Consider the following 21,739-nt stretch of genomic DNA (forward strand, 5'->3'; position numbering starts at 1 on the left):
CACCTGTTAGGTGCCACAGGTAAGTTACAGGTGCTGTTAATTACACAAATTAGAGAAGTATCACATGATTTTTCGAACAGTGCCAATACTTTTGTCCACCCTCTTTTTTATGTTTGGTGTGGAATTATATCCAATTTGGCTTTAGGACAATTCTTTTTGTGTTTTTTCATTTAAGACAAATTAAATGAAGATAATAATACCAAAGAATTTGTGATTGCAATCATTTTCAGGAAGAAACTGAGTATTATCTGACAGAATTGCAGGGGTGTCAATACTTTTGGCCATGACTGTATGTGACTAATTATTTGGTATGGAGAAATATATGGGGCTCATTATTCTGTATGGTGCACAATGTGGTGGCCATAACACTGCATGGAGTAATATACTGTCCTTTTTTTGAGCTATTGTACAATTTAAAATAGATCAGTCATGTCATGTAAGCAGTGAAGTATGTGTCATTGTACTATACAGTCATGGCCAAAAGTATTGACACCCCTGCAATTCTGTCAGATAATATTTAGTTTCTTCCTGAAAATGATTGCAAACACAAATTCTTTGGTATTATTATCTTCATTTAATTTGTCTTAAAAGAAAAAACACAAAAGAGAATGAAGCAAAAATCAAAACATTGATCATTTCACACAAAACTCCAAAAATGGGCCGGACAAAAGTATTGGCACCCTCAGCCTAATACTTGGTTGCACAACCTTTAGCCAAAATAACTGCGACCAACCGCTTCCGGTAACCATCAATGAGTTTCTTACAATGCTCTGCTGGAATTTTAGACCATTCTTCTTTGGCAAACTACTCCAGGTCCCTGATATTTGAAGGGTGCCTTCTCCAAACTGCCATTTTTAGATCTCTCCACAGGTGTTCTATGGGATTCAGGTCTGGACTCATTGCTGGCCACCTTAGAAGTCTCCAGTGCTTTCTCTCAAATCATTTTATAGTGCTTTTTGAAGTGTGTTTTGGGATATTGTCCTGCTGGAAGACCCATGACCTCTGAGGTAGACCCAGCTTTCTCACACTGGGCCCTAAATTATGCTGCAAAATTTGTTGGTAGTCTTCTGACTTCATAATGCCATGCACACGGTCAAGCAGTCCAGTGCCAGAGGCAGCAAAGCAACCCCAAAATATCAGGGAACCTCCGCCATGTTTGACTGTAGGGACCGTGTACTTTTCTTTGAATGCCTCTTTTTTCTCCTGTAAACTCTATGTTGATGCTTTTGCCCTAAAAGCTCTACTTTTGTCTCATCTGACCAGAGAACATTCTTCCAAAATGTTTTAGGCTTTTTCAGGTAAGTTTTGGCAAACTCCAGCCTGGCTTTTTTATGTCTCGGGTAAGAAGTGGAGTCTTCCTGGGTCTCCTACCATACAGTCCCTTTTCATTCAGATGCCGACGGATATTACGGATTGACACCGTTGTACCCTCGGACTGCAGGGCAGCTTGAACTTGTTTGGATGTTAGAGGAGGTTCTTTATCCTACATCCGCACAATCTTGCGTTGAAATCTCTTGTCAATTTTTCTTTTCCGGCCACATCTAGGGAGGTTAGCCACAGTGCCATGGGCTTTAAACTTCTTGATGACACTGCGCACGGTAGACACAAGAACATTCAGATCTTTGGAGATGGACTTGTAGCCTTGAGATTGCTCATGCTTCCTCACAATTTGGTTTCTCAAGTCCTCAGACAGTTCTTTGGTCTTCTTTCTTTTCTCCGTGCTCAATGTGGTACACACAAGGACACAGGACAGAGGTTGAGTCAACTGTAATCCATGTCAACTGGCTGCAAGTGTGATTTAGTTATTGCCAACACCTGTTAGGTGCCACAGGTAAGTTGTAGGTGCTGTTAATTACACAAATTAGAGAAGCATCACATGATTTTTCGAACAGTGCCAATACTTTTGTCCACCCTCTTTGTTATGTTTGGTGTGGAATTATATCCAATTTGGCTTTAGGACAATTCTTTTTGTGTTTTTTCATTTAAGACAAATTAAATGAAGATAATAATACCAAAGAATTTGTGTATGCAATCATTTTCAGGAAGAAACTGAGTATTATCTGACAGAATTGCAGGGGTGTCAATACTTTTGGCCATTACTGTACCTATATTTCTGTGGCGTATCGGAGCATCATGAGTTGTGGTATGTGTTAAAGGGTCGCACTGACACTCTTTGGCCCAGGGTACACGAAAACCTGGAGCCAGCCCAACCCCCCCACAACTTTAGCCAAATAACCCTCAGTTTTCAATGCATAACTATTCTTAGGAAGTAAATTAAGGTTGACAAGCTTCAGTTATAAGAATTGATGTTTTTGGCATTAAAATGGGCACTGTAGGTGTGTTTACTGTCTTCCACTCCCTGACGACTTTGCTTCCCCATTGACTTGCATTGGGTTTTGTGTTTCAGTCGGCCTCCGACTTTTCCCTATAGTCGGCCGATTTCTTTCGACCCGACTTTTGCGAAAGTCGGGTTTCATGGAACCCGACTCGACCCGAAAAAAGGCATCTCTACTGCTGTGTGTAAAGATACGATTAGGTGCAATTTTCTGAGCCAAAGTTAGAAATGGATTCAAAATGATGGGAAATGTAATGTAAGGAGATATCCTATTTACCAGATCCGTTACTGGCGTTGGTTCAAAAAACTGATTAAAACTGTGATGGTAATAAAAAAATAAAACAAAACTGTGTGTGTGCTCCCTTTCCAAGACTTTTCCATACTTGAGAGCCTTTTTGCTACTGAACTAGGTATTATAAATGCTTGCTTAATAGACTGGTTCTAGTAGAGTTCAATGACTAAAGACTGAGGCAATGGATGTTAGGAGGCGTCACGTGTTTACACTATATACACCTAATTGGGCAACCTACAGATGCTTCTCACAAAATTAGAATATCATCAAAACGTTAATTTATTTCAGTTCTTCAATGCAAAAAGTGAAATTCCAATGAAAACAAATAGTCATTATCTTAGGCCTCTTTCACACATCAGGTTTTCGCCGTCAGGCGCGATCCGGAGCTTTTGAAAAAACCGGATCCGGTTTCCCCCCCATTGACTTGCATTAGAGCCGGATCGAGCCGGATGGCCATACGTTTCATCCGATTTTCGCCGGATCCGGCAATGTGACGCGATCCGGCGTCTGGAAAAAACGGCTACTGTAACGTTTTTTGTCTCCGGCGAAAAAGCCGGACACGCCGGATCCGGCGTGTCCGGCTTTTTCATACAATGAAAACCTATGAGCGCCACAATGCGCCTGATCTGGCGACAGCCGGATCCTGTGGCCGGATCCGTTTTTTTTGGTCTGAGCATGCTCAGTAGCTCTGCCCACAAGACATATACAAAAGCAAGACAGTCGGACCCTCAGCCACACCCAACATGCCACCCAAGCCAAGAACCAGGAGCAGGAGAAGGCAGCAGACATCTGCAGCAGCACCATCAGCACCACCCCAAATGGAGCAGCATGCTGAACAACGGGAGGCGAGTCCAGCAGCAGATGAGAGACGGTAATTATCAAATCCCCCATTCCTCCAAACTAAGGCTATGGAATATCAAGATATTCATTGGCCCTTTGTTTCTCTTTATTCAACAGCCGCCCAATAGATGCAGCAGCAGCAGCAATGGCAGCAGCAGGAACACCACCCACAGCCATGGAGTCTGGCCAGCAGGAAGACAGCACATCTTCTTCTGGGAGCCCTCCCTCGCATCGTCAGCGTTTGACGGTAAGTTTTTATTTCCAAAATCCATCATCTCTGTAATATTTGTCTATTCATTGCCTTTTATTTCAAAACAGGAATCACAAGATGAAGAGGAGCTCCCAGAAGAAGAAGGAAGGGGTGGACAGACACTTGGAGTGGGCTCACAATTGGTAAGTTTTTTGCATCAAACGCAGAAACACAACATCACACTACACACAACACATAGAAAACAATGTTCTGCAGACCACACACAGCAAACAAATGCCTACATCCAAAGACATAACATTTTTTGTTTTCTTCTCTAGTCTTCCCAATCTGGTGCTCGGCCAAGAGGTCCTCGCAGTGCCTCCCAGGGTCGTCGGCGACAGCAACGCGGCGGTCACCAGCGTGTAAGTATAAATATTTTTGCTTTGCTTTTTTGCACTTTTTATTTCATTTCTTTTGTGGAGGCTAATTATGTTATTTTTGTCTTTTTCTTTAACAGCCTTCACAGCGTGCTCCCGACTCTGACGGTGAGGATGGAGGAATCAATGTGGACCACCTCATCGATCTCGTCAGCGAAAGGGAGCTGCTCTGGAATATGGCTGACTGCCGCCACGCTGACCTTATCGTTACCCGACGACTCTGGGAGGAAATCTGTTCGCTCCTTGTGGACCGCTGGGAGGACCTCGAAGCTCGGACCCAGATTAAAGAGCGTAAGTATATACAGTACCGGTTGCTTGATTTAATCCAGTGTTTCCCGAACTCCAGTCCTCGTGGTCCCCACGGATCATGTGTTCAGGATTTCTATTTACTTTGGAAATCCTGAAAACATGACCCCTGGGGACCATGAGGACTGGAGTTTGGGAAACACTGATGTTGTATACTAACCACTTTGTCCTTTCTCGTTTCAGGGGAGAGAATTGTGAAGCGGTGGCGGTCTGTGAGGGATCGTTTCAAGAAGGTGTTCAATAAAGAGATGCAGGCCCCGAGTGGATCTGGAGGACGCAGGAGCAAGTACAAGTATGCACGAGCCCTGTCGTTCCTCCGGGATACAATGCTCACCAGAAGGTAAATATTACACACCACATGTGACAAAAAAATGTTTAGATGTAACTTTATTTTTTCAGCCAGGGCCATACCATGTCACTATTTTAATTGTTTTTTTTTCTCTTTATTCCACAGCACGGTGAGCAGCACTCGGGAGCCTGCACGATTGGACCCTTCTGAGGCGATCCCTGAGGAGACCGGCACCGAGGGACACTTCGACTGCCCCGGTACATCTGCACCTCCCCAGCCTTCTCACACATTCGACCCATCTGTCCCATCCACCAGCACAGGAGCATCGTGGCCGCCTACATTACATGAAGCTGCTGGTGAGGAGATCGCTTTCCCTTTACCCCACCCTTCTGCCCCTGCCACCTCTAGTACACCTGCGGGTACTGGGCGGCAGCGGCAGAGGGGTCAGGAAAAGAGTTATGCGCCAGAGTTCTTGCATCTGAATGCATCTTTCCAGAACTGTCTAAAAGTCTTGTCAGAGCAAATCTCCGCAGGCTTTCAGCAGATCAACTCCAGCATTCTGGAGGTGAAGACACTTCTGCAAACCATGCATTCAGAAGCAAGATCTACGCCAAACCACACCTTTTTCAGGTCTGTTGTGGAGCGCATGGCAACACTATCTCCTACCCAGCAGATGCATGTAATGCATTCATGCCACGGTGCTCTACAGCAGGTTACCTCCCAACCTCCACCTCCCACCACTGTAGTTCCTCCACCTGCACCCCCTCCAGCCACTTTCCATCCTCCCCCTCCTATTACATCTGCACCCCCTCCAGCCACTTTCCATCCTCCCCCTCTTATTACATACCAGCAACCTCCCCAGTACCAGCAACCTCCCCAGTACCAGACATCTCCCCACTTCCAGCAACCTGCCCCGTACCAAACTCCTTCCCCGTACCAAACTCCTTCCCCATACCAAACTCCTTCCCCATTCAACTTTCCATCAACATCATCTGCTCCTACAGTCACTGCCCAACCCTCCACTCCACCGCCCACCACCTCTTCTGCCTCCCACATGTCCACCCATTCTGTAGCTTTTTCCACACCATCACCTCTAACTGCTCCTTCCCCACCACGATCCCAGTCCTCTCTCCACACTCCCATTGTCGAAGTGTCCCGCAGCCCCTCCAGCAGTATTTCCACCCCACACTACACAGATTTATGATGTGTTTTGTATTAAAAATGCCCAGTTGGTTTCAAAACCTTTATTAAAAAAGTTTTTTTAACTTTAAAAACAGTTTACAAAAAAAAATATTTTAAATAAAAGTTAAATTATTGTTTACACTGGATGTCTGTCATTTCTTTCTGCGGCAAAATATGTTTTAAAAAAAGGTTAAATACAGGGTATTTCAAAGGTAAAAAGGTATTCAAAATCAGGTATATAACTGTGGGTAAATTTTAGCTTTTTGCCACAGTTGTGTTCCTGGTTGTGTTTGAAGCAAAGTATTTCACCTAAAAAGTTGTGTTTATTGTTGGTGATTTCCTAACAATGTACACAACTTTTGTTAAAAGGTGAAATACTTTGCATAAAACACAACCAGGTACACACCTGTGGCCTAAAGCTAAAAATAGAGACCATGACAAGATAGCCAACTTTGGTTGGCAAAGGTATATACTGTTGGTACAGAAGGTACACAAGTTTGGTTAGGGCACAAATCTTTCACACTCTGTCATCCTGCCAGTGTACTCTGCCTTGAGGTGACATAAAGTATAGTGCAAAATTGTCCCTCATTACTGAAACCGTCACAGAACTTCTAGTGGTAATGTCATGGTAATCTTGCAAGGTGGTTTCTTCAGAGGTGTCCTCAATGGAAATGGGTTCCTTGCAGATAACAAAATTGTGGAGTACCACGCAAGCTTTGATCACCTCGTCAACAGTTTCTGTCTTGAGGTTGATCGCAGTCAATAGGACCCGCCATTTGGCTGTCAGAATACCAAAGGTACATTCAACCATTCTTCTTGCTCTTGTGAGGCGGTAATTAAAAATGCGTTTTGGTCTTGTCAATCCTCTGCTAGAGTACGGTTTCAAAAGGTGTTCTGACAGCTGGAAAGCTTCATCCCCTACACAGACAAATGGCATAGGTGGACCAGATGTTTGCGGCAGCGGTCTAGGTGGTGGGAACTGGAAGATGTTTCCATACAGTTTACGCCCCATGGCAGACAGTTTGAAAACTTGAGAGTCATTGGAGCGGCCATAGGCCCCAATATCAACAGCAATAAATTTGTATTCCGCGTCAGCGATGGCCATGAGGACAATTGAAAAATATTTCTTGTAATTGAAATATTCCGATCCCGATCCGGCTGGCTTTACAATGCGGATATGTTTCCCATCCACAGCGCCCAAGCAGTTGGGAAACTGACATATCTGTTGAAACTTGTCAGCAATTTCAATCCACCTCTCTGTTGTGGGCTCTGGTAAAAACTCTTCAGCTAAGGAGTCCCACAGTGCACGGCATGTGTACTTCACTATTCCAGATATGGTGGAAATCCCGAGTCTGTACTGGAAATGCAGTGACGAAAGGGATTCTCCAGTTGCAAGAAATCTGTGGGGAATTAAAAAACAATAAATTAGTTTTAAATCACAGCATTACATACTAAAACTCAGCTATAACACTTGGAGATACAAACTACCACCAACAAGATTGCAGTGAAAGTGTGCTCTGATGCGATCACATCCAATAAATGTGGCTTACCTTAAAGTCACCATCAGACGTTCTGCGGGTGAAACAGAGAAGCGGCAATAGGTGTCCGCTTTTCTTTTGAGGTGTGCAATGCGCTCCACCAAGTAATCAAAATTCTCCATTTTCATCCGAACATATCCAAAAAATGTATCTGGGTTTCGTCGAAGGTCCATGCAGAGTGTAGAATAGACCCCACGCGTCATTCTCTTGGCTGTGATGGGGTGGATCCACAAACGACGTCTACGATGCCTGATGCGCTGCTGTCTCGCTCTCTCCTTCTCCAGAACAATCACCCTCAAACGATTCGCCTCCGCTATAAAATCCGCCAAATTCTTCAAAATATTTCCAATCACAACATCCATCTTCGCCAGTAACTTGCTCTTCTCTCCAACCTGCACTTTCTCCTCTACAACCTGTCAAAGAGGGGCTGTAGGAACACGCTATATATAGTTTTCCAGTAGCCAATCCCGTTCGGAAGGCCACAAGGGTCAATTTTAAAAACCGGATCCGGCATAATCCGTCGAAAAACGGATAGAAAAACGGATGAACCGGATGAGACGGATCCGGTTTTGTCTGTCAAGAACAAGACGGATCCGGCAGAAAACCGGATCCGTCACATCAGGTTTTACAAAACATTTGCCGGATCCGGCATTCCTGCACGACGCCGGATCGCGCCTGACGCCGAAAACCTGATGTGTGAAAGTAGCCTAAATTAGAATAATTAACAAAAAAAGCTGCAAAGGCTTTCTAAGTGTTTAAAAAGGTCCCTTACTCTGTTTCGGTAGCTCCACAATCATGGGAAGACTGCTGACTTGTCAAATGTCCAGAAGGCATTCATTGACACACTCCACAAGGAGGATGTCACACAAGGTCATTGCTAATGAATCTGGCTTTTCACATAGTGCTTTATCCAAGCATATTAATGGAAAGTTGAGTGGAAGGGAAAAGTATGGTAGAAAAGGTGAACAAGCAACTGGGAGAACGGCAGTCTTGAAAAGATTGTTAAGAAAAGGCCATTAAAAAATTTGGGGAAGATTCACACGGAGAGGACTACTGCTGGAGTCATTGCTTCAAGAGCCACAACACACAGACGTATCCAGGACATGGGTTACAAGTGTCGCATTCCTTGTGTCAAGCCACTCATGACCAATAGACAATCTGAGAAGCGTCTTACCTGGGCCAAGGAGAAAAAGAACTGGACTGTTGCTCAGTGGTCCAATGTTTTGTTTTCAGATGAAAAGAAATTTTGCGTTTCATTTGGAAATCCATGTCCCAGAGTCTAGAAGAAGATTGGAGATGCATACAATCCAAACTGCTTAACGTCTAGTATGAAGTTTCCACAATCAGTGATGGCTTGGGGAGCCATGACATCTGCTGGTGTAAGTCCACTGTGTTTTATCAAGACCAAAGTCAGCGCAGCCATCTACCAGGTTATTTTAGAGTACTTCATGCTTCTCTCTGCCAACAAGCTTTATGGAGATGGAAATTTCATTCTCCAGCAGGACTTGTTGTGACACCCCAGAGTCCGGTTGTCACAGTGACATTGCCTCCCTCTAAGAGGTGAAGTCATGCTTGGAGGCAGAAAGGGACCCCCATGCCAGGTAACATAGATTAAATCACAGTTCCTGCTGCAGGTCAGTAAAGAGAGTTGCCTTATAAATTCAGGCCAGCAGAGGGGGTTGGTGAGTCAGCTAGAAGTGAGCTGAGGGGGTTGTCATGGAAACGGGAGGAGCTTTGAGCTGTGAGAAAATGACAAGACAGTTAAATGGAGGTCAAAAGATCTTTCTGGAAGATCCAGTCAGTTCAAGACAGAGAGGCTCTGTGGAAGCTAAAAAACTGCCTATAGCAGACCCCAGAGCGAAGCGCTAATAGAGAGAAAGGGACGCCAGATTCCTGGGTGGGCAGGAGCTGTATGTCCTGCCGCCAAATCTGGAAGTACAGGGGATTGTAAACTTCTGAGCAACATTGAACACCTGAGGGCACGTTAGCGGATAAGATGCCGGGGCTTACGGTGAAAAGGACGGTACCCGTGGAATAGGCTCATGCTGACAGCCGTACAGGTTAGAGAAATCATCACAAATAGAGGGTCTCAGCTTAGTTACAAACAGTGGAGACCCACACAAAAAGCGCAGAAGGAAGGTCCTAAACCCCCACCTGGCAAATTGGATCCCCTGAATGCCTCCAGGCGAGCCAGACTCAAGCCATCACCTGTATGTGGTACTCCGGATTGCAACCAATTGCCAGTAAAAGGTAAAGAAACTGCACCTCTGTGTCCTCCTATCATTTCTCTGCACCCCAACGTTCACAGCCATTTTGACTATTAATCTAACATCTTTGCCCTGGGACTGTTGCTCTACCTGTGGAGAGCTATTTTCACCTCAGCTGCGACACACCAACAGTCTCAGGGGAACAACATCGCAGTGCTGGTCGCCTCTGACCAGAATACCCTGTTAGGTGGATTCATAACTGACTTAGTGATCGGACCCAAAAAGTGGTCGTAAATGGCTGCACATCCACTTGGAAGAATGTCTCAAGTGGGGTACCACAGGGCTCTGTCCTGGGCCCTGTATTGTTCAACATCTTTATCAACGATTTAGATGAAGGAATTGAGGGTAAACTGATTACATTTGCTTGACACAAAGCTAGGAGGGATAGCTAATACTAGAGAAGAGAGAGAGGATTCAAAAAGATATAAATAAACTGGAGAAGTGGGCAGCAACTAACAAAATGGTTTTTAACAGGGAAAAATGCAAAGTACTACATCTGGGCAATAAAAATGAAAAAAGCATATACAGAATGGGAGGAATAGGGCTAAGCAAAGTTGCAAAATCTCGAAGAGAGGTTAGCTACGTTGAAGATCATTAAGGAAGGTGAAGAGTTCTTGGACAGAGCAGAATTATCTCTTCATGTTACAGAAAGAGAAGAAATTCGAAGTGCACCTGAAGAAACAGAGGAATGGAGACATGTGACCCAGAGAAGCAGGAGGATCAGGAGGCAGTCAGCACCCATACTGCTCAGGAACCAGTACCAGGCTCTCACGCAGGAAAACAATGAAGAAATACATCAGGATAAGACTTTGCCAACAAACAGCAACCTTGTACGCCTTCAGAGTCCTCCTGGATGGAGAAAGAAAAATGTTGTGAAGAAGAAACGGAGAGTGGTGGTCATGGGGGATTCCCTGTTGAGAGGAACAGAGGCCGCTATCTGCAGACCGGATATAACTTCAAGAGAAATGTGCTGTCTTCCAGGTGCAAAAATTAAAGATGTGTCTGACAGGATATCAGGACTCTTCAGACCTACAGATGACTACCCATTCCTGCTACTACATGTGGGGACAAATGACACCGCAAGAAACGACCTGGAAACCATCTGCAGAGACTTTGAAGACTTAGGCAAGAAAGTGAAAGAACTGGGAGCGCAGGTGGTCTTCTCTTCCATCCTCCCAGTGGATGGCCATGGAACAAGGAGGTGGAATAAGATTCTGCAGGTGAACAACTGGCTACGTCGATGGTGCCGTCAGCAACGATTTGGATTTCTGGATCACGGAGTGAACTACTTATACGATGGACTACTTGCTAGAGATGGGGTGCACCTTACGAAGACTGGAAAGCAGGTATTTGGAAGTCGCCTTGCTACACTTGTAAGGAGAGCTTTAAACTAGAACAACATGGGAAGGGAAGCAAAAGACCAGAAAAAGCCATACACCTGACAAATGCTACTGAGAACTCTGCTATTAGAAGTGGAAAGGAAGAACAAAGACGAAAGAATCTAATTAAAAAAAATATTGGAGAAAGAGAAACCAATCACAAACTAAAATGTTTCTATACTAATGCACAAAGCATGGGCAACAAACAAGGAGAATTGGAACTACTAACACAGGAAAAGAAATATGATGTCATTGGAATCACTGAAACTTGGTGGGACAATACACATGATTGGAATACAAGACTAGAAGGATACAACTTATTTGCAAGAAACAGACTTGATAAACGAGGAGGGGGTGTCGCATTGTATGTTAGAAATGCGTATATCTGCACAGAGATTGAAGCTTCAGAGACTGGGAGTTCTGTGGAAACTGTTTGGGTAAGAATACAAGGACAGAACAATGGAAAGGACACCATTGTAGGCATTTACTACAGGCCGCCTGTGCAAGCTGAAGATATGGATGAACTCTTTATGCATCAAATGGCCAAGTTCTCCAAAAAATATGACATAGTTGTCATGGGAGATTTCAACTATCCAGACATTTGTTGGGAATCTCTCTCAGGCAAAACTAACAGGTCAAGGAAATTCTTATCCTCTCTTGCTGACAACTTTATCTTCCAAAAGGTAAAGGAGAAAACAAGGGGAACTGCTACCTTGGATCTAATCCTTATAAACAGGGAGGAAATGGTTGAGGAGGTAAAAGTGACTGGGACCCTAGGAGGTAGCGACCATGCTATTTTAGAATTTTGGATAACTAGAGGCGGAAGACCTATGAAGACTCAGACGTCAAGGTTAGATTTCAGAAAGGCAGATTTTAAGGGATTCAGAAAGAGAATTGGAGGGATCCAATGGCTGGATATCCTTAAAGACAAAAATGTCCAGGAAGGATGGGAAATCTTGAAAAATGAAATTCTCAAAGCACAGTTGTTAACAATTCCGAAAAGAGGGAAGAATAGGAAGCATTTAAGGAAACCAGGATGGATGAACACAGAACTTAAGCACATGCTAAAAAGGAAGCAAAAAATGTTTATAAAATGGAAAGAAGGAGGCATATCTAAAGAAGAATATAATGCTGTCTGCAGAACCTGCAAGGCACAAATCAGATTATCTAAAGCTGAAAATGAATTGAGGCTTGCAAGAGATGTCAAAAGCAATAATAAAGGATTTTGGGGATATGTCAAAAGTAAAAGAAAAGTCAAAGATGCTATAGGATTTTTACAGGATGAAAATGATGAAATGGTAAGACAGGATGTTGAGAAGGCTGAACTTTTAAATTCCTATTTTGCATCTGTTTTCTCTCAGAAAGGAAATGTAACATCAACTGTTATTCACTGTCCTATTAAGGGAATAGAAGAATCCAGGATATCTATAAACAGAAAGATAGTGAGGAAACACTTAGCTAACCTAAATGTATTCAAGTCTCCAGGTCCAGATGAATTACACCCCAGAGTACTGAAGGAGATAGCAGAAGAAATTTTTGAACCCCTCTCCATAATCTTTGAAAATTCTTGGAGAACAGGAGAAGTGCCAGAAGACTGGAGAAGAGCAAATGTTGTTCCTATCTTCAAAAAGGGGAAGAAGGTGGACCCAGGCAACTATAGGCCGGTGAGTCTGACTTCTATACCAGGAAAGATCTTTGAACAAATTATTAAACAACATGTATGTCAATACCTGGATAAGAATGAAGTGATTAAACAGAGTCAGCATGGGTTTGTAACTAATAAGTCATGTCAGACTAATTTAATTTCCTTCTATGATGGTATTACTGATTGGGTGGATCAAGGAAATGCTGTAGATATAGTATATCTTGACTTCAGCAAAGCATTTGACAAAGTCTCTCATACAATCCTTATTGAAAAAATGACTAAGTATGGAATGGACAAGGCAACTGTTAGGTGGATTCATAACTGGCTTAGTGATCGGACCCAAAGAGTGGTCGTAAATGGCTGCACATCCAGTTGGAAGAATGTCTCAAGTGGGGTACCACAGGGCTCTGTCCTGGGCCCTGTATTGTTCAACATCTTTATCAACGATTTAGATGAAGGAATTGAGGGTAAACTGATTAAATTTGCTGATGACACAAAGCTAGGAGGGATAGCTAATACTAGAGAAGAGAGAGAGAGGATTCAAAAAGATTTAAATAAACTGGAGAAGTGGGCAGCAACTAACAGAATGGTTTTTAACAGGGAGAAATGCAAAGTACTACATCTGGGCAATAAAAATGAAAAAAGCATATATAGAATGGGAGGAATAGGGCTAAGTGACAGCACATGTGAAAAAGACTTGGGTATACTAATAGATCACAGACTGAATATGAGTCAACAGTGTGATGCAGCAGCAAAAAAGGCAAATGCAATTCTAGGATGTATTAACAGAAGCATACAGTCTAGATCACGTGAAGTCATTATTTCCCTCTACTCCTCTTTGGTCAGACCTCATCTGGAATATTGTGTCCAATTTTGGGCACCACATTTTAAAAAAGACATCAACAAACTGGAGCAAGTTCAGAAAAGAGCGACCAGAATGGTGACCGGTCTGCAAACCCTGTCTTATGAGGAAAGGTTGCAGGATTTGGGAATGTTTAGTTTGCAAAAGAGAAGACTGAGAGGAGACTTAATAGCTGTCTACAAATATCTAAAGGGCTGTCACATTGTAGAAGGATCAACTTTATTCTCATTTGCACAAGGAAAGACTAGAAGCAATGGGATGAAGCTGAATGGGAGGAGACACAGATTAGATATTAGAAAAAGCAACAGCACATGTGAAAAAGACTTGGGTATACCAATAGATCACAGACTGAATATGAGTCAACAGTGTGATGCAGCAGCAAAAAAGGCAGATGCAATTCTAGGCTGTATTAACAGAAGCATACAGTCTAGATCACATGAAGTCATTATTTCCCTCTACTCCTCTTTGGTCAGACCTCATCTGGAATATTGTGTCCAGTTTTGGGCACCACATTTTAAAAAAGACATCAACAAACTGGAGCAAGTTCAGAAAAGAGCGACCAGAATGGTGACCGGTCTGCAAACCCTGTCTTATGAGGAAAGGTTGCAGGATTTGGGAATGTTTAGTTTGCAAAAGCGAAGACTGAGAGGAGACTTAATAGCTGTCTACAAATATCTCAAGGGATGTCACATTGTAGAAGGTTCAACTTTATTCTCATTTGCACAAGTTAAGACTAGAAGCAATGGGATGAAACTGAATGGGAGGAGACACAGATTAGATATTAGAAAAAACATTTTGACAGTTAGAGTGATCAATGAGTTGAACAGGCTGCCACGAGAAGTGGTGAGTTTTCCTTCAATGGAAGTCTTCAAACAGAGGCTGGACAGACATCTGACTGGGATGATTTAGTGAATCCTGCTTTGAGCAGGGGGTTGGACCAGATGGTCCAGGAGGTCCCTTCCAACTCTACGATTCTATGATTCTATGATTCTACCCTAGGTGGCATCACGTATTTAATCATCTATAAACTTTATCTTCATTTTATCACACTTCTATATTACAAATAACTTTCCCCTTCCCCTTTACCCCTATTTTATTATTTAATGGATGCCCCAGGGCCACGGACCAGGTCACCGCCGCGTGACACCATTAAAGTCGATGGGCCCGGTACCGAGTACCCCAAGGCCCCGCGGGGCGCTCCATTGTCACCTGTCCACACTGCCAAAAGTACCAATACCTGGTTTACAAACAACAGTATTACTGTGCTTGATTGGCCAGCAAACTTGCCTGACCGTAACCTGGGTATTGTCAAGAGGAAGATGAGAGACACCAGACCCAACAATGCAGACGAGCTGAAGGCTGCTATCAAAGCAACCTGGGCTTCCATAACACCTCAACAGTGCCACAGGCTGATCACCTCCATGTCACACCGCATTGATGCAGTAATTGATGCAAAAGGAGCCTCGACCAAGTATTGAGTGCATTTATTGAAGATACATTTCAGTAGGACAACATTTTGGATTTTAAAATCATTTTTCAAGCTGGTATTATAAAGTATTCTAATTTACTGAGGTAATGACTTTTGGGTTTTCTTTGGCTGTAAGCCATAATCATCAACATTAACAGAAATAAACACTTGAAACACATAACTCTCTTTCTTATGACTCTATATAATATGAGTTTCACTTTTTTATTGAAAAACTGAAATAAATTAACTTTTTGATAATATACTAATTTTGTGTGAAGCACCTGACTATCTAGTGGTGGTCGGAGATAAGGGTTAATTAAAAAGGGGAACGGAACAATATAGACACCCTCCTGCAGTGACAATATAGATTCCCTTTATTTCCTGGTGACACCAGCTCAGTGACCGTCCATTACCAGTGATAACTACAGAATTAGGTTTCAGTGCATGCTATTTACTCTGCACCCCACAGGATGAAGTTATCAGGCATTGCTGACAACTGCTGCAAACACCAAGTCAGTCTGGGGATTAGTGAAGTGTGGACAAGCAGTAAAAGCAGCAGAGTTGCTGGTATGTTAGCAGGCTGCGACAAGACAGCATCTAGTCTGCATTTGGTACAGGTGGTAATGGTGTGGTGTTCATCTAGGGCTCAATCCAAGGGTGGACATATTATCGGTGCAACCTGTGCGGTCACACAGGGACTCAAGAGGTAAGGGGCCAATTTCCACCTCCAACACTGGTGGAATTGATGAGTTTTTGAGCTGCAAAAGGCCATTTTCTGTCTATGTCAGTACTCACAGAATTGCTGCCAGGTAAGAGCGGGTGGTTTCTGATGTACCCAATCATGCCTTATACATGTCACGTTCTCTGGAGCTGCAGCTGCAAGAAGCATATTGGAGCATATCGATATAGCATGTACAGATACCCCCTTCTCTTAATGTATATAAACAAGACCGCATGTCTGTAGATGTGGGCCGAGCAGGGGGGGGGTGGTCCCTCTTTATACCGCGCAGAGATGTCATAGAGACACGATGGAGGGAAATGTCGGGTACAACAGGTCCAAGCTTTATTCTCTGGCCGCCCACTTGACGGCCTCCGCAGTACACGCACTTCAATGCAATACACTTCACTTCGCTTTACTTGTTGGCCCTCCGTTTCCAGAGCCGCTTCCCGCACACCGTACTTCATACTGGGGACGTGTATGTATACACCGTCCCCTCTTCACTCGTTGACACTCCTGTCAGATCCGTCACTGTGGCCGCCTTAGGCCTGTAACCAACAGTACTTTTGCTGAACAGTAGTCTCTTTCAGTACGGTATGCTTTACCTCGATGCCTCGTCTATTCTGCGATACTTTCCTGTCAGGACCACCGCCCTGATGTTCTCTCTCCTCAGTCCCCCTGGTTTGGTTTTCCTCAGAGTGCCCAAACTGTCGCAGTTCTGTCACTTGAGCTCCCCCTGGGGACTGGAACTTTCTGGAACTCTCCCTCAGTATTTATACCAAACCCGGTTCCCTGTAACTCTGTCCCCCATGACCAACAGTTTCCTAAGCCCTAAGCTGCTGTCAAGTCCTTTGATCACACTCATCCCTACCCTCTAATGGTCAACCCAGGTACTGCACGTCCACTACACTTTCCTAGCTGTTTCCCACTGTAATAACTGACACCTACCTACACTGTGCAAACCTTTCCTTCTTCTCTCTGACTAGTCCATCCGTCCGTCAGGTCACCTTCTCTACACTCTCCCTTCCTTTGTCCATTGTCGTCCTCGACAATCGTCATCCCTACCTTTGTCATTCTGAAGCTTCACTGTTGTGAGTTCATTTTCCCCTTCACCATTGAGGTCTGATGAACTCCCTCTTCTGGTGAAGGAAGGTAGTGAGGCTGATTACAAAGCACCTGAGCAGAATGATGATGACTGGGTGACTGGAATTGCTGACTGGATATAAGGCAGCCGACGCCCTTCTGCCTTGCGGTTGATTACTCTGAGGGATTCTTGGAGACCAGTCTGATTCCTGCTCCTCAAAAGCTAAGTTTTCTGCTCTACTTTTTGCATTTGTGTTTTGGTTTTGTTTTGCCTTGTTTTTCTGGATTTCTGCCTTTCCCTGCTGGGTGAGCTGAATTCCTTTTTGCTCTGTCTTCAGATAATACTTGAGTACTGATATAGTTTTTTTGAAGCCTAGCGTCTTCAGGGCTTTTTTCCCTATCAGTCTGTTGGCTCTTGTTTTTGAGAGGGTTTTGGCGGATTGCAGACAGCAGCTTTTCTATTCTGTCCTATTTAGTTAGCTTGGGCCCCATCATTTGCTCAGCCTATCTTTCTATCTGTGTGAGTGTTTTTTCATCTTGCTTCACCGTCATTATATGTTGGGGGCTGCCTATTGCTTTGGGGTCTGCTCTGGGACAGTTTAGATTTCCCTTTCTGTCTTTAGGCTATGTAGTTCTTCGGCTGTGATCGAGGGGTCTAGGGCACCGTAGGAACCCCCCACGGCTACTGCTAGTTGTTGTTGTTAGGTTCAGGGGTCTGCAATCCGATAGCTGCCAACTTCTCTGGTTTTCTGGACTTAGCTAGTATTTCTGTTTTTTTGCCTCCTACGGTGACTCATTCATAACACTTCACCTACATTCTGTTGTCGGACCAGCTGTTGGGCCAAACTCACTTCCTGCGGGGGGCCGAACCATACTGGGAGCACCATGCTCTGAGCAGCCTACTGCTACTCACCAGCAAGCACGCCACATGACAACGTCTTTCAAATTGGGCTAGGTACACCCATATTCTCTCTATGGCGTGTACCTTCCCCTACTCTCCCCTACTGTCACCTTCCACTATTCGGTACGCCATGATCGAGGTCTCACACCTACCAGATCATTATCAGTGCCCGCCTTCCTCCTTCAGGGGTGTCCGTGGTGATGGGGACCTGACCTGGGACGGCTGTCTCTCTCACGTCTTCCATCTCTTTTACCCTTCTTTCAGTTACATGTCATGGTCGGCGTCTTGGTCTCCCAGACCCTTTCAACTCATAGACCCCCTCCGGATCTCACACTTTCCTTTGGTCCCACAGACCTTCCCTTACCCGGACCTGTTGCATTTACTTGTGTCTATTGTATAACAAAGCAACTTTACAATACCACAATTACCCAATTTTTATATATTTTTTTTCATTTTCTTAGTGCTTCAAAATCAACTTACAACAGTAAAACATCACAGGTTCTCCTCCCCCCCCTTCCTTGGACCTGGACACTCTCGCTTCTTCTTACCCCAGCTCTGTCAGGCAAACGTTTTTCCTTTTTTTTTGCTTCATATTTTCCTTTAATAGAGATACAGAGAAGAGAAAGAAAGAAAAACAGAATAGCAAATAACACCAACAATATTCTCTCTCTCCACGTAGCTGTCCATAAAACCTGCACAACGGTGCATCGTACTCCTGGGGGAACCGAGAGTGTCCATACCAGTCCTTCTCACGGGGGTTCGCCTTCCTCGGGCTCCGCCAGTACTGCCACCGCATAATACCCGCGGGGGCAGTATTCTTTATAATAGGAGACAAAGTCCCCTACTTCCAGGGCCCGGCCGTGACGTATGGAGGCTACGTTTACATACATTTTGTGGCCAGATTGGTCACGGATAAAACCGTACCCCCTGTCCACATTGGTGTATACCAGCTGCCCCTGGGATCTTTCCACCGCCATGCCAGCCTCCCCCTTTGAGTGAAGCAGGCTCCATACCTCCTGCTTCCGGATCTTCTTCTGTTTTATCACCTCCGCGACCCAAACGGAGGGTTCCGTGCCAGTCCCAGAGTCCAGTGGGCGGGACCTTGCCGAGAAAGGGCGTGGGGCAGAATTGGCCGATGATATCTGCGGCCCAGCAGCCGCTGGGGCCGGGTGGTGGAAAGGAGCAGCCGTGTTTCCGGGGGACTGGTTCGCAGGACCTGTCAAACAGGCCGCAGCCGGTTCTAACGTTGGCATAGCCGCAGCCGCAGGGTAGGCCGCATCTAAAACCTCTGACAGGGCCGGGGTGGCGGCCGGTTCTAGTGGTGGAGCTGTTACCGGCCGAGGAAGCACAGTCGCGTCTTCTGTAGCCGAGCTCCGCGCTGGTGACTCTGGGCGGGACGACTTTTGGATGGGGGCAGGGGCCTCACTCAACTCCGCGTACACCATAGGGCCCTCCGCGGCCAGACCTTCCGGTACGCTGGAGACTGCATGCTGTGGCAGAATGGTAGGAGCCGCTTGTGAAGCCGCCGGCAGGGCCGGGGGAACTCTCACCTTCCCCGGCGCCACGGCCTCCGTCACGTCACCACGCGGCTCCTGCCGCAGTCTCCGCTCTCCAACTCGCTGCTCAGCGGGCCTAGCCTCCAGGCTCAGGGGCTCCGCAGGGAAGTTCTCCGCCGGTATCAATGGCGGCCACTCCTTCTGGCCCTGCACAGGCTCCGCACAGGCTCCGCTTCTTGTCCATGGACCCGAGGATGACGTCTTCTGGCTCAGTTCATTTTCCCACCGCCACTGCGACTCCAGGCGGCCGATACCCCGACACCCGCAGCGTCTCATACCGACTGGTGGGCAGCAATCAGATGGCGCCAAGCAGCCGCACCCAAGCTTTTCTTCGGTGTCACTCCCTCTGTGGGGTGGGACGTCGGCAGGCCTCTTCACCCACTTGTCAGGGTTCAATATATGGCAGTGTTGGTCTCTGGGCACATACCGCTTCCCATTGGGGTACGTTGGAGGGGGTCCCAGTCCACGCTGAACAACTGCGAACACCCGGACCTCTCCTCTGTGCTGAAGCAATACCGCCATACTGCACAGTACCTGGTACCGCCCCGGATCCTCTGCTGGCCACACAGATCCGTCACAGCGCTCCCAATGCATATGCCACAGGTAAGTCATTTGTAATCCACAGGTGTTTATAATCCAAGCAGCATAGTCCAAGTCCTTTTCCATTCTTTAAGGCAGGCCTACCGCAGAAGATGACATATTAGCGGCGGCAATCCTGCCAACTATGCCAAATGTAGAGGTGGGCCGAGCTGGGGGGGTGGTCCCTCTTTATACCTCGCAAAGATGTAACAGAGACACGATGGAGGCAAATGTCGGGCACAACAGGTCCAAGCTTTATTCTCTGGCCGCCCACTTGACAGCCTCCGCAGTACACCGCACTTCAATGCAATACACTTCACTTCGCTTTATTGTCGGCCCTCCATTTCCAGAGCCGCTTCCCGCACACCGTACTTCACACTGGGGACGCGTATGTATACACCGTCCCCTCTTCACTTGTTGACACTCCTGTCAGATCCGTCACTGTGGCCGCCTTAGGCCTGTAACCAACAGTACTTTTGCTGAACAGTAGTCTCTTTCAGTACGGTATGCTTTACCTCGATGCCTATGTCTATTCTGCGGTATTTTCCTGTCAGGACCACCCCCCTGACGTTCTCTCTCCTCAGTCCCCCTGGTTTGGTTTTCCTCAGAGTGCCCAAACTGTCGCAGTTCTGTCACTTGAGCTCCCCCTGGGGACTGGAACTTTCTGGAACCCTCCCTCAGTATTTATACCAAACCCGGTTCCCTGTAACTCCGCCCCCCATGACCAACGGTTTCCTAAGCCCTAAGCTGCTGTCAAGTCCTTTGCTCACACTCCTCCCTGCCCTCTAATGGTCAACCCAGGTACTGCACGTCCACTAAACTTTCCTAGATGTTTCCCACTGTAATAACTGACACCTACCTACACTGTGCAAACCTTTCCTTCTTCTCTCTGACTAGTCCGTCCGTCCATCAGGTCACCTTCCCTACATGTTAACACTCATGATAATGCGTTTCACAATGGAATTCAATAGTGACAGTGAAGCTAAATGACTTCCGGGGACTGTGAACCGCCCATGCCCAGTCCAGAGTGCGTTCCACAGAGGAAAACAATAATGCAATAAGATTGAGCGCCCCTTGATGTACCTGATATAAGGGAACCGTGCTTGCACATTCCAAATGCTGGCTTCTATATGTGAAACACCATCTCACGTATGCGATTTACAACGCTACACTGTGCAATCAAAAGAAAACTTTTTTTGTTTGTTTGTTTTGTGGGTGCCGTTCATTTGTAGTTGAGAAAAAAATTTCCATTGCAGAGCCCAATCAGGGAGACATAATAGCTACCTAATGTTATAATTGATATATTGGATTATTTAGTCATTAAAAATAATCAGCACAGTAAATTCCATAAACCAAGACCTATGTTCCTATCCAATGTAATTCAAAGACATTAAACAATGAATGCTCAAATTAGGTAGAAGGAAGGAAAGAGAAATTGATAACAGAGGTCAAAAGTATTCAATGTAAAGGAGTCCTCAAAATAATGGAGAATATAAGATAAGGGGGTAGGAATTAGGTGCCTTTTCACTGATGTGCTCGTTCTTACCAATGGATCACTATGAAGACCAGGGACTGGCTCTAGAGGGAACCTGTCACCAGGTTTTCCCCAAATACAGTGAAGTAAACAATTATTTGAATCCTTGCTGATTTTGTAAGTTTGCCCGCTGACAAAAAGACATGAACAGTCTATGATTTTAAGGGTAGGTTAATTTTAACATTGAGAGATAGAATATCAAAAATAAAATCCAAAAAATCACATTGTATAAATTATATAAATTTATTTGCATTTTGCAGTGAGAAATAAGTATTTGATCCCCTACCAACCATTAAGAGTTCTGGCTTCTACAGACCAGTTAGACGCTCCTAATCAAC

The sequence above is a fragment of the Dendrobates tinctorius genome, unplaced genomic scaffold (assembly GCF_039654945.1).
Source record: "Dendrobates tinctorius isolate UK_male_01 unplaced genomic scaffold, ASM3965494v1 ptg000037l, whole genome shotgun sequence".
In the NCBI taxonomy this organism is placed as follows: Eukaryota; Metazoa; Chordata; class Amphibia; order Anura; family Dendrobatidae; genus Dendrobates; species Dendrobates tinctorius.